The sequence below is a fragment of the Puma concolor genome, chromosome F2 (assembly GCF_028749965.1).
Source record: "Puma concolor isolate L17-30 chromosome F2, mPumCon1.1.hap2, whole genome shotgun sequence".
NCBI lineage: Eukaryota > Metazoa > Chordata > Mammalia > Carnivora > Felidae > Puma > Puma concolor.
Window position 1 is genome coordinate 2,525,346 of NC_141684.1, and position 10,074 is coordinate 2,535,419.

Sequence of the window (10,074 nt, forward strand, 5' to 3'; positions counted from 1 at the left end):
ATGCCTGCGGCCCCCGCCTGGCCCGTTGCTCAGAAAGACTGTACACGCGGTGGGTCCACTGTCCTGCCCAAGGTCAGCGCTGAGCCTGGAGCCTGTGTCTTCCAGTTTGGTTCAATCAGGCCGCAGGTTTTTGAGGCGCAGGGTTTTGAAGGACGAAGAAGGAAGGTGAGAAGACTGGAGACACTCTGGGGCACAGGGGGTGCACGGGGAGCCCCCCGCTAGCCCGGCTGGACTACAAGGGCCCCAGAGGGCAGCTCCAAATCTCCACCCGGGTCGGTCCAGGGCCACCAGCAGGATTCACTTTGCCCCATCCCTGCAGGGGTCTGGCGGGGAGGAGCACCGTGTCTGGAGGGCCTTCCAGGGACCCCCAAATCAGCCTTTCTGGCTACTGGTGGGACATCATTGGTGTGGGGACGGTCAGACTTCTGGGTGCTGGGGCCAGACCCCTGGTCCCCTCTGACCGGCCTTTATCAGAGCGACTCAGGGAGAAACCAAGTCCACCCAGACCTTCACCACAAGGAGCGCTGGGGATTCTTCTCAGGCCTTGGGAGCTTCTCGCAGACCAGCCGTGGGCCACCTGCACCCGCCTGCCGCCCCCGACCATGAACGGAGCCTCTCGCGGCCTGAGTCTGCCAGGCCCTCCCCCTCCAGGCCACTTGCACCCCTACTTTGCAGAGGAGGACATTTCGGGCTCAGAGAATGAGTCAGTGACTCAAGGTGACACAGAGAAAGGCAGGGCCGGGCCTGAGCGGGGGTCATCGGTCGTCGGCTGTCCCCGCACGTCCTCTAGCTCTTCCCGGGGAAGCAGCTCCTGCAGAAGAGAGGCCGGGGCTACAAGGACCCTGACCCTTCTGGGTTTCTCCAGGTGGAGACATTGGCCTGGCCCTGGGTCGCTGGGGCACCTGTTTTCTCCAAAGGCTGCTGGGGACATGAGGTGCAAAGGCTCCTTAAGAGCCCCTCACTGCACGGCAGTAAGACGCTCCCCAGAGAGGGCCCTTGGACCTACGCTGGTGTCACAGGCAGGAGGGAGCGGCAGGACGCGCGCCCCCAGTGTCTCCGGTGGACACGATCTCCCGACAGCAAGGATGAACGGCACCCACGGCCCCTGAATGTCCTGGCCCCTCCCACGGCCGTCCTAATGCTTCTGCTCAGGACCGGGGGTTTTTCGGTGGCGTTTAGGAGAGAAATGTCACCTGGGAAGTTTCCTGCCCCAAACCACTTAATCTGGGTGCCTCTGGCCGCACGTCCCCACGCCTCATCCGCCCCAGCCCTGCCCCAGCCGGTTTGCCTCCAACTGCCCCTCGGATGCCCCCTCCACAGCATCACACCAAGGCCCAGGGCGGCTCTGACCCTCTCCCGGGGGGACAGGACGGGGGGACCACAGAACAGTCACACCAGCCATGGTGCCGCGGCTGTGCCCCAAGCGGGCCAGCTGGGAACACTGTCCGTAGAGCATCACTTGTTAGCATATAACAGCGTTCTGGCACTTTTCATCCTCACGCTCTGCTAGGACCTGGAAGGGGCAGTGAGCTGGCTGCTCTGACTTAGCTCTCTTTGGGGCATGTAGGGTCTCACAAGTCCTGTCCTCCTATCCGGCACGCCCGAACCAGAAGGCCCCCCACACACTCCACTTTGCCAAGCCGACAGCGAGGGGCTGCTGGACCGGCGAGGGGCCACCCCTTGCTACCTGGGGACGACCCTGCAATCGGCACGTGTTCCTGACATCGGACCCCAGCTCCCGCGTGACAGCCGCCGCCAGGAGCCTCACCGCAGAGGCCCTTAGAGAGAGAGAGGGGCAGCGAGCTCTCCACATTCTGAAGGCTCCAGGAACCCATCCTTGCTTGGAGAGGCCGGGACGTCAGGCTCAGGAGTTCTCAAAGAATCAGGTCGCAGAACCCGTGGGTCCCACTCCGTTCACTGGCTGCCTGACCTTGGGCCAGTCACTTCCCCTCCCTGGACCTCGGCAGCCCAAGATCTAATGACACTGCTGACGCAGGCCGCGGGCAGAGCGCTTCCTCAAGGACCCACGTCAGCACGGTAAAGCACCTTGAACCTGGAAGGTTCTCAGTGAACACCGCCGACAGCACGTGTCAGGGACGCGCACATTAGAACAGTCACAGGGACCCGCCGCACACCTGTGGGAAGGACCGGGCTCCCGGGTGCCGACAAAGCCACATGCTGGCGAGGACACGGAGCCGCCCGCTCACGCCCGGCCCGTGGGGACACAGAGTGGCACGCACTCTGGGAGGTGGCTTGGAAGCTTCTCACACACTAAACGCTCTCTTTCCATCCAATCCGGTGGTCATGTTGCCTGATATTTTCTCCAAGGAGTTGAAAATGATGTCCAGGGGCGCCTGGGTGGCTCAGTCGGTTGAGCATCCGACTTCGGCTCAGGTCATGATCTCACGGTCCGTGAGTTCGAGCCCCACGTCGGGCTCTGGGCTGACGGCTCGGAGCCTGAAGCCTGCTTCCAATTCTGTGTCTCCCTCTCTCTCTGCCCCTCCCCAGTTCATGCTCTGTCTCTCTCTGTCTCAAAAATAAATAAACGTTAAAAAAAAAAAAGAAGAAAAGAAAATGATGTCCACACAAGAACCTGCACACGGGTGTTCACAGCGGCTTCATCCAGAGCCCCCAAACCCTGGAACAGCCGAGGTGTCCATCAGCAGGTGAACGGACAACCTGTGGTCCACCCAGACAACGGGATGTGGGTCGGCACTAAGTAGGAACGGGCTGTCGAGCCGTGAAAAGACCTGGAGGGACCCTAGATGCATATTACGAGGTAAAAGAAGCCAGTCCGAAAAGGCTATGCAAGGTATGATTCCAAGTCTGTGACATTCTGGAAAAGGCAAAACCGTGGAGACGATAAAAGACGAGTGGGGGCCGGGGGCCGGGGGGATGGGAGGGACAGTCAGCACAGAGGGTTCAGGGCAGTGAAGCTACTCCGTGTGACTCTCGAGAACGGACACACGTCATTGCACATCTGTCCAAAGCCGCAATGGTGCACGACAGCAAGATGACATGGAACATAAACTGTGGGCTTTGGGGACAGCGGTGTGTCAAGTGCACTCTGGTGGGGATGTTGAAAGCGGGGGCCTGTGCTTGCTGGGACAGGGGTCCACAGGAACTCTCTGTACCTGCCCCCCAATCTTGCAATGAGCCGAAAATGCTCTAAAAATTAAAGTCTACTTTTTTAAACATAAAAAAGACCCAGGTGCCGTTGGTCTGGTGGCCGGATGCAGGTACAGCTGGATCCAGGGATCCAATGGTGCCTCCACGCCCTCTCTGCTCGGCGGCTCACCTGCTGCTTCCTCGGGCTCCACGTGGCAGCAATGTGACCCCCGTTGGCTCAGCACGCGGCTTCCCAGACCCCCTCCAGGGGCAGCCGGGAGCCTCTCTAACTGTCCACGCAGGTCACGCATCCACACCTGCCCCGATCACGGGGCACGGGGCATTGGCTCTACCCTCCAGCCCTCCCTCGGGGTCAGGTCCCCCTAAACGCAAGGCTAGCAGCGGCTAGGAGGGCTCCTCAAGGAAAACCTTGGGTCCTTTCTTACACAGAAGGAGAAAGAGGAACCAGACAAGAAACCAGCAAGGCTCTGTCGCAGGGGAGGGCGCTGGAGGGCGGGGAGGGGTCAGCCAGGTGGAAGCGACTGTCTTCGAAGCCTGACCCCGGGAGAGGCTTCCCAGGGCGAGCTGGACCTCGTCTCCTGCCGCACTCACCACATCCTGCGCTGGGCAGCCGGGCCGGCCGCAAGAGTCCGGAGGGCCGTGTCTCGAGTTCAAGCTTGGAACCTTGGGGAGGCTTCACTGGCCGGTCAGGTTCCCGTGGCCCAAAGATGCTCTGGAAGATAAGCGGGAGGGCAGGAGGCGGCCATGACCAAATGGTGTCCCTCCAAATCCACGTTGACGCCCTGACCCCCAAAGGGATGGTGTTTGGAGAAGGAGGTCATCAGGCTCACATGAGGTCGTGAGGGTGGGGCCCTTGGGACGGGACCACCAGGCAGCTGGCTTCCTCTGTCCCCACCACGTGAGCACACAGCAAGAAGGTGGCTGTCTGCACACCAGGAAGGGGCCTCACCAGGAACCGGATGCACCTGATCACGCCCCCCCCCACCCCCGCCTCCAGAGCCTCGAGAGATAAATGCCCACCGTGTGAGCCCTCAGTCTGTGGAATCCATTGTGGGGGCCCGAGCTGACCAGTGTGGGAGCTGATACAACGTGACTAGTGGGGGTCATGACCCCTGTCCAGGCCCCGTGAGGCCCCCGCCCCACCGGGGTCCTCCCAGAGCAACCCAGCGTGCTCACCCGTCTACACCCACGAGTCAGGGTGGACCCTCACCTGGTCGAGCTTCCGGGAACAGTGGGGGAGGTCCAGCTGTGAGCGAAGTCACCTTGGGGTCTAGGGGGGTCATCCTGTCCCCAGTCTGGAGGAAGAAGCCCAGAGGCAGAGTCAGGCCCGCCCTCCCCACTGTGGGGCCAGGATAAGCCCCGCCCTCCAGGTCCCCAAGTAGGGAGCGCTGCGGGTGGGGACACAACTTTCCAACAAGCCACTAAGTGAAGCTCCTCTTTATTCTCCAGCCTCGGGGCGCCTGGGTGGCGCAGTCGGTTAAGCGTCCGACTTCAGCCAGGTCACGATCTCGCGGTCCGTGAGTTCGAGCCCCGCGTCAGGCTCTGGGCTGATGGCTCAGAGCCTGGAGCCTGTTTCCGATTCTGTGTCTCCCTCTCTCTCTGCCCCTCCCCCGTTCATGCTCTGTCTCTCTCTGTCCCAAAAATAAATAAACGTTGAAAAAAAAAAATTAATATTCTCCAGCCTCAACAAGGACACCTCAGAACACGGTAGAGGAACACGCTTCCCTTGAGTTCAAGGCCCCCGATGCCCAGGCTTTTCAGAAGTCCAACAAAGAACACGGGGCATGGGGACGGGAGGGGGGGACCTGCCTGCAGCTTCCTGCCCTGTCTTTCCCCCCGACGTACACCCATCCTCGCCGTGAGGGGCTTTGCGCAGGCCGGTGCACGGGCCCCAACCTGCGCGTCCAAGCTCGGTCCCCCTCCCCACAAACAGCCGCCCTTGGCCAGGGTGGGGGGGGGGCACGCTCATCCCTGGTCTGTCCCCCGACGCACACTTCAGGGCGCTGGTCTGCCCCCCAGTAGAGACCCAAGTAAACCCACCTGAGCCCCAGGCCAGGCTGGAGGCCGTTGGCAAGGAAGGAGCGTGGTCTGAAACCATGAGGTTCATGTCCCACAGACTTCTCGGTTGGGGCCCCCTTCCCAGATGGAGGGCAGCAACAGTGCCAGCCCCTCGGGAAGCCCCCCCCACCCCGTTCCGTCCAATTGTATTTGCAGGGCACCCACCACCCTGAGCACCTACTAGGTGCCCACTGCACGCAGGACGGCGGGGACAAGGGTGGATCACAGGGCCTCTGGCCTCAGGAGGCTCCCCGGGGTCTCAGCCTGTGGGTTTGCCTCAGGGATCCCGGGGGGCAGACTGAGGCACAGAGGCTGGCCCGCGCCCAGTCCTGTCCGTGCCACTTCCCTGAGCAGCTTCGCTTACATCTCCCGTATGTTGGGTCCCATGCAAGATTCTGTTCCATAAAAAGACATTCCATTCGGTGCTTTATAGACGGGAAGCCACGCGGCAGCACGCGCACGCGGCTAAGTGTGACAAGGCAGATGGAGCCAGAGACTCGGCGGGTGGCTGCGAGGCTCTGCTCTGTCTCGTGGCTCTGTCGGCGGGAGGGGCTCTGGGGCGGCCACTTTGCCGGACTCCTCTGTCTCCGTCCTCACTGCGCCCCCAGCAGGTGTTCAGAAACCGTGTTCGGAGGAGGAGCGAAACCCCAGGGGCAAGGAATCCATCCACCCGGCGGGGGGACCAGGGAGGGGGCGAGGGGGCCGCGCGGCAGAGGGACCTCCGTCCTAGGCTGGGGCTCAGCCCGAGGAGGCAGGACAAGGCCATGGCTCCAAGCGACAGGAGGCTGAGAGCCGAGGTGGTGACGCCTGACAAATGGCGAACAGCAGGGAATCAAGCACATCCCACCGGTCACTCCAGACCTCTGTGCACCCGCCGGGGTCTGGCGGGGGTGGGTCCCCCTCCCTGTGGTCACCCAGGGACCCGGGCCACTGGTGGGGGCTGCCACAGAGGAGGGAGAGGGAGAGTGTGGGGTCCCTAGGCCTTGGAGAGGGGCCACAGAGAGGCTCGCTGAGCACTTCTGGCCGCCGTGAAGGACGCCCCGCAGGGTCCAGGGAGGGCTGACATCCAGCCAGGGAGCATGGCGGGAAAATCCACCCCTGATCCCTGAGGCGGGGGGTGCAGGGATTGGAGGTACTGCTGGCCGCTCCCCGTGATACACGGGGTCCCCGCACACGGCCACGCGATGCAGAGACAAAGCCAATCCAGAGACCAAGCGTCTCTGCCTCGATGTCGTTAACTCTGGTTTCCGTTATTAACAGAAGCTCTGACATCTGCTTCTTGCTCCCAAAGAGAGTCCTACACCTCCCCGGGCCTCTGCTGGGGGGCGTGAGCTGGGGGCCCTGAGGGCTCTGCCGGGGGGGCCCCCCACCAGTCCCTTCCCACCTGTCTGGCCAACACCATTCACTCCGATTAGCCAGGGGCTCAGGACCCAGGGGGTAGAAAAGACCTCGGCATGACCACCAAGCACCCCGGGGACTTGGAGACATGCTGTGATGCCCCAGAGACTGACCCCTCATCTCTGTCTGCTGCTTTGGGGGGACACAGGCTGCAAGTGTCACAAGGGCCCTGGCCAGTAAAGACAGCCAGGAGAGACCCAGCCTGGGGCCAGTGGCTTTGTTCCCTTCTCTGGGACATGGTGGCTGTTTGCTCGACCCGGGGGCCCCGAGGGGACCCCTGGAGACAGGGCCAGTCTTCTGCAAGTGGAAGGGCAGTCTTTGCCTTTGGAGGGCGAGGGGGTCTTCCCGGAGTCCCTCTGTGCCCTGGGTCCCCCCCCCAGGCTGGCCGGCACTCCGTTCCACGGGGGCTGCCCCACCCTGTCTACGCAGGGCTCCGCTGTGAGTGGGAAACCATTTAGGATCCTTGTTTCAAATGTGTATTTCTAACCATGTGAAGAGTTCCTATCACTCAGGGCATGACCACAGAAGAAACGGACTCACCGAGGAATCTCTCATCCGCCGAGGCACGCGTTAGCGTTGCAATCGTACGCGGTCTTTAACCACGCATACAGAAGACTGGCCACCAAAAGGGATGCAGAATCTTTACCCCTTGTCACGACGGGACGGTTGAAACCCGTGAGGACTGGGTTTGAACCCCAGGGGCTCCTCTTACCATCCTCCAGACTCCGTCCTGCTCTGTGGTCCTCGCTGACCGGTGGGGCGTGTGGGGAGGGGCGAGGCCCTTCTCCTGCTGGACATTCTGCCCCATCGGCCTCCCCCACCTATAGCCCCACACACTTTTAGAGCTTAACGCAGACTCTGAGGCCTCTACGTGGTCTGACTCAAGTATGCCCACCCTCCGAGGGCGAACGCTGAGGTATCTGGCTCCTCAAAGCAAACCTTTGTCGGCCTTGGGTCCGAGCCATGGTCAAACGCGGAGCATGGCTGGTGACTGCTATGTCGCCACGCACCAGGAAGGGGCAAATCCCCGTGATCGCCCAATCCAACCCTCAGATTCAGGAACGAGATCAGAGAGGGCAGCCACATCCCCGCAGGTGCACAGTGGACGACGCACCTCCACCGCGGAGCCAGCACGCGGCTCCCACCCAGGCTGGCTGCGGGGCAGGGCGGGGGGACAGAGAGGCGTGCCAGGAGTCAGGCTCACCTAGGCCTGCGACCCCAAGGTAGCAAGACATCTCTGTTCCAGTGAATTCAAAGGAGCCAGCGTACCGTGTGGTTAAGCCAAGTGACCAAAAGCAGAGACAAACACACCCAGAGCTACTGGGTTCCCGGAAGCACCTGGGAGAAGTCGCTCGGCCAAAGCAGATGGAAAATTCCGTCGCTGTTGGGCCACAAAGATTTCGAGGTCCTACTGTGAACCATCGCTACAGGGGAATATGCGTGAAACCCAGGCCCTGCCCACTCCCCGTGTGGGCGAGGGGAGACAAAGCCCCTCTCCCCAGCCTCCTCCAGGCATCCCAAAGGAGGAGGAGCCAGGCTCGCAGATTTAAGTAAAATGACAGGAATTTCACATTTGGGATTTCAGGTAACCAAGGAATGTAAGCAATGTCCCAAAAATCAAACAATAGAAGGACAGTTCGCTGATCGTGCGCGGTCCAACACGGCATCCGTATTTTACACGGTGGCCCTAGCTGGAGCAGGTGTGGGCACCCAGGGCCCGCCCGGAAGCGACCCTGCCTGCAGCTCCCGCGTCCTTGGCCTCGGCGCTGGTGGGAAACGGGCCCTGGCCCTGTCCTCCGCCTGCAGACGCTTTTGTCGCTCGCGGCCTCCCCAGCTTCCCTTCCTGGCTCTCACCGGGCCCCCAGCGGGCATCGCCAGCCTTCAGGTTGAAGGGATGAAGAGCCAGACACCAGCGGCCGGCAGACACGGGGGTGGGCACCTGGCCGGGGCGGGGGTGGGGGGGTTGGGCAGGACAGTCACGCAGCTGTCAGCCTGGTCCCCACCCCGCCCCGTCTCCTTGCTCCCTGTTCTCTGTGGAAGCCGCCGTGAGGAGCCCACCAAGAAAGGAGTGAGACGGGCCGGTGGGGTTCAGGCACCCCATCCCGGGGGCTAGCCTGGGGGTCCCCCCTCCCTCCCCATCTCCCCCAGCCACCCTGCCCTCCCCACCTGAACGCACCACTGTCTTCTGGCTCCAAGGCCTGGCAAGAGCTGCCTGTGGCCTGGCCAGCATCTCCACTGGCTGGTGGGGGGGGGGGGCCAGGAGGCCCTAACACCCCAACACTGGCTGGGGGGCAACGTCTAGGCCAGTCCCGACCTCTCCCCCATCAGGACCAGAGGACGGGATGGCAGCTCCTTCCGACACCGGCCTCCGGCAGCGGGTCGTCCTAAAGTGCCCCCTGACAGGACTCCCCTGCTCAGCCCTCCACGACCATAAGCCCCCCCCACCGCCCACAACAGGACCCCTCCCACAGGACTGCAGAGTCCGCCTCCCGGGGCGGAAGTGCCCCAACGGCTCAGAAGCACAGTCCCTCCTGGTACCTCGAGGCTGCAGGTGCGCTGACGCCCTGTGCTCCGTTCCTAATCAGACGTCAGGCCTCCCATCGCCGGGGAGGAAATCTCATGTTCTGAGCCGCGGGGATCCGGCCGCCCTGGTCTATTTTATGGCGGCGACACAGTCGAATGCAAGGAAGCAGAAGCAACGGGGGTTGAAAGAGTGGGAAGGCAGAGCCGGGAGAAACCACTGGAGTTTGGGAACTGGGCCAGGGGCAGGCAAGACGCAGGCTCCCGCTGGGAGAAACTGCCTCGTGGGCTCAAAGCAGCGGCTCGGACGACCCGCAACTCGGGCCCAGGCGAACCCGCCTCTCTGTCTGTCGGGAGGACAGACGGCCCACAGGCTGCAGCAGCCAGCGCAGGGCCTGGGCCTGGACCCCGTGTGGCTCCCTCCTGCGGGCCTGCTCCACCCCACCCCTGCTGGACTGCGTGAGGCTCCCTCCTGTGGGCCTGTACCCCACCCCTGCTGGACAGTGTGGCTCCTTCCTGTAGGCCCGCTCCACCCCACCCCTGCTGGACAGTGTGGCTCCCTCCTGCTGACCCGCCCCCGCCCCTGCCCCCACCCCATGCCACAGGGAGCAGGGGACCCCCTCCCCAGAGCGTGACTGTGCCTCAGAGGCAGCCGGAGGTGAAACCCACCTCCAGCTCGCACACACCTTGGTGCTCCAGGCTGGAAAGGGGCCCCACTGCTTCCTGACCTCATGTCCTCATGCAGGGGTGAGGGGATTCCAACAGTAAGGTGTTTTTCCCAGCACCACCCTCTCGGCCCCTCTGGGAGCCTCTGAGTCCAGACTCCCTCCCGGACACTCCTCCCCGAATGGCCCACGAACACCGGAAGCCGGGCACGTCCCAGCCCCTCGTCACAGTCCATGGCTTCTGTGTTGGTTTCTGTCATTCTGTATCAAGCGACCCAACTCTCAGGCTGAAGGCAGGGGGCCC

At 62.8% G+C, this 10,074-nt stretch overlaps 1 long non-coding RNA gene across 1 annotated transcript; it reads right to left on the reverse strand.

The window, feature by feature from the left end:
* Positions 1–246: 246 nt before the first annotated feature.
* Positions 247–9,489, reverse strand: LOC147571791 (uncharacterized). The gene is made up of 4 exons (XR_015246848.1): positions 9,124–9,489; positions 4,340–4,424; positions 3,721–3,841; positions 247–811 (listed from the first exon to the last, which is right to left on the reverse strand). It is a non-coding gene; the product is annotated as an uncharacterized LOC147571791 (long non-coding RNA).
* Between the last annotated feature and the right edge of the window lie 585 nt (positions 9,490–10,074).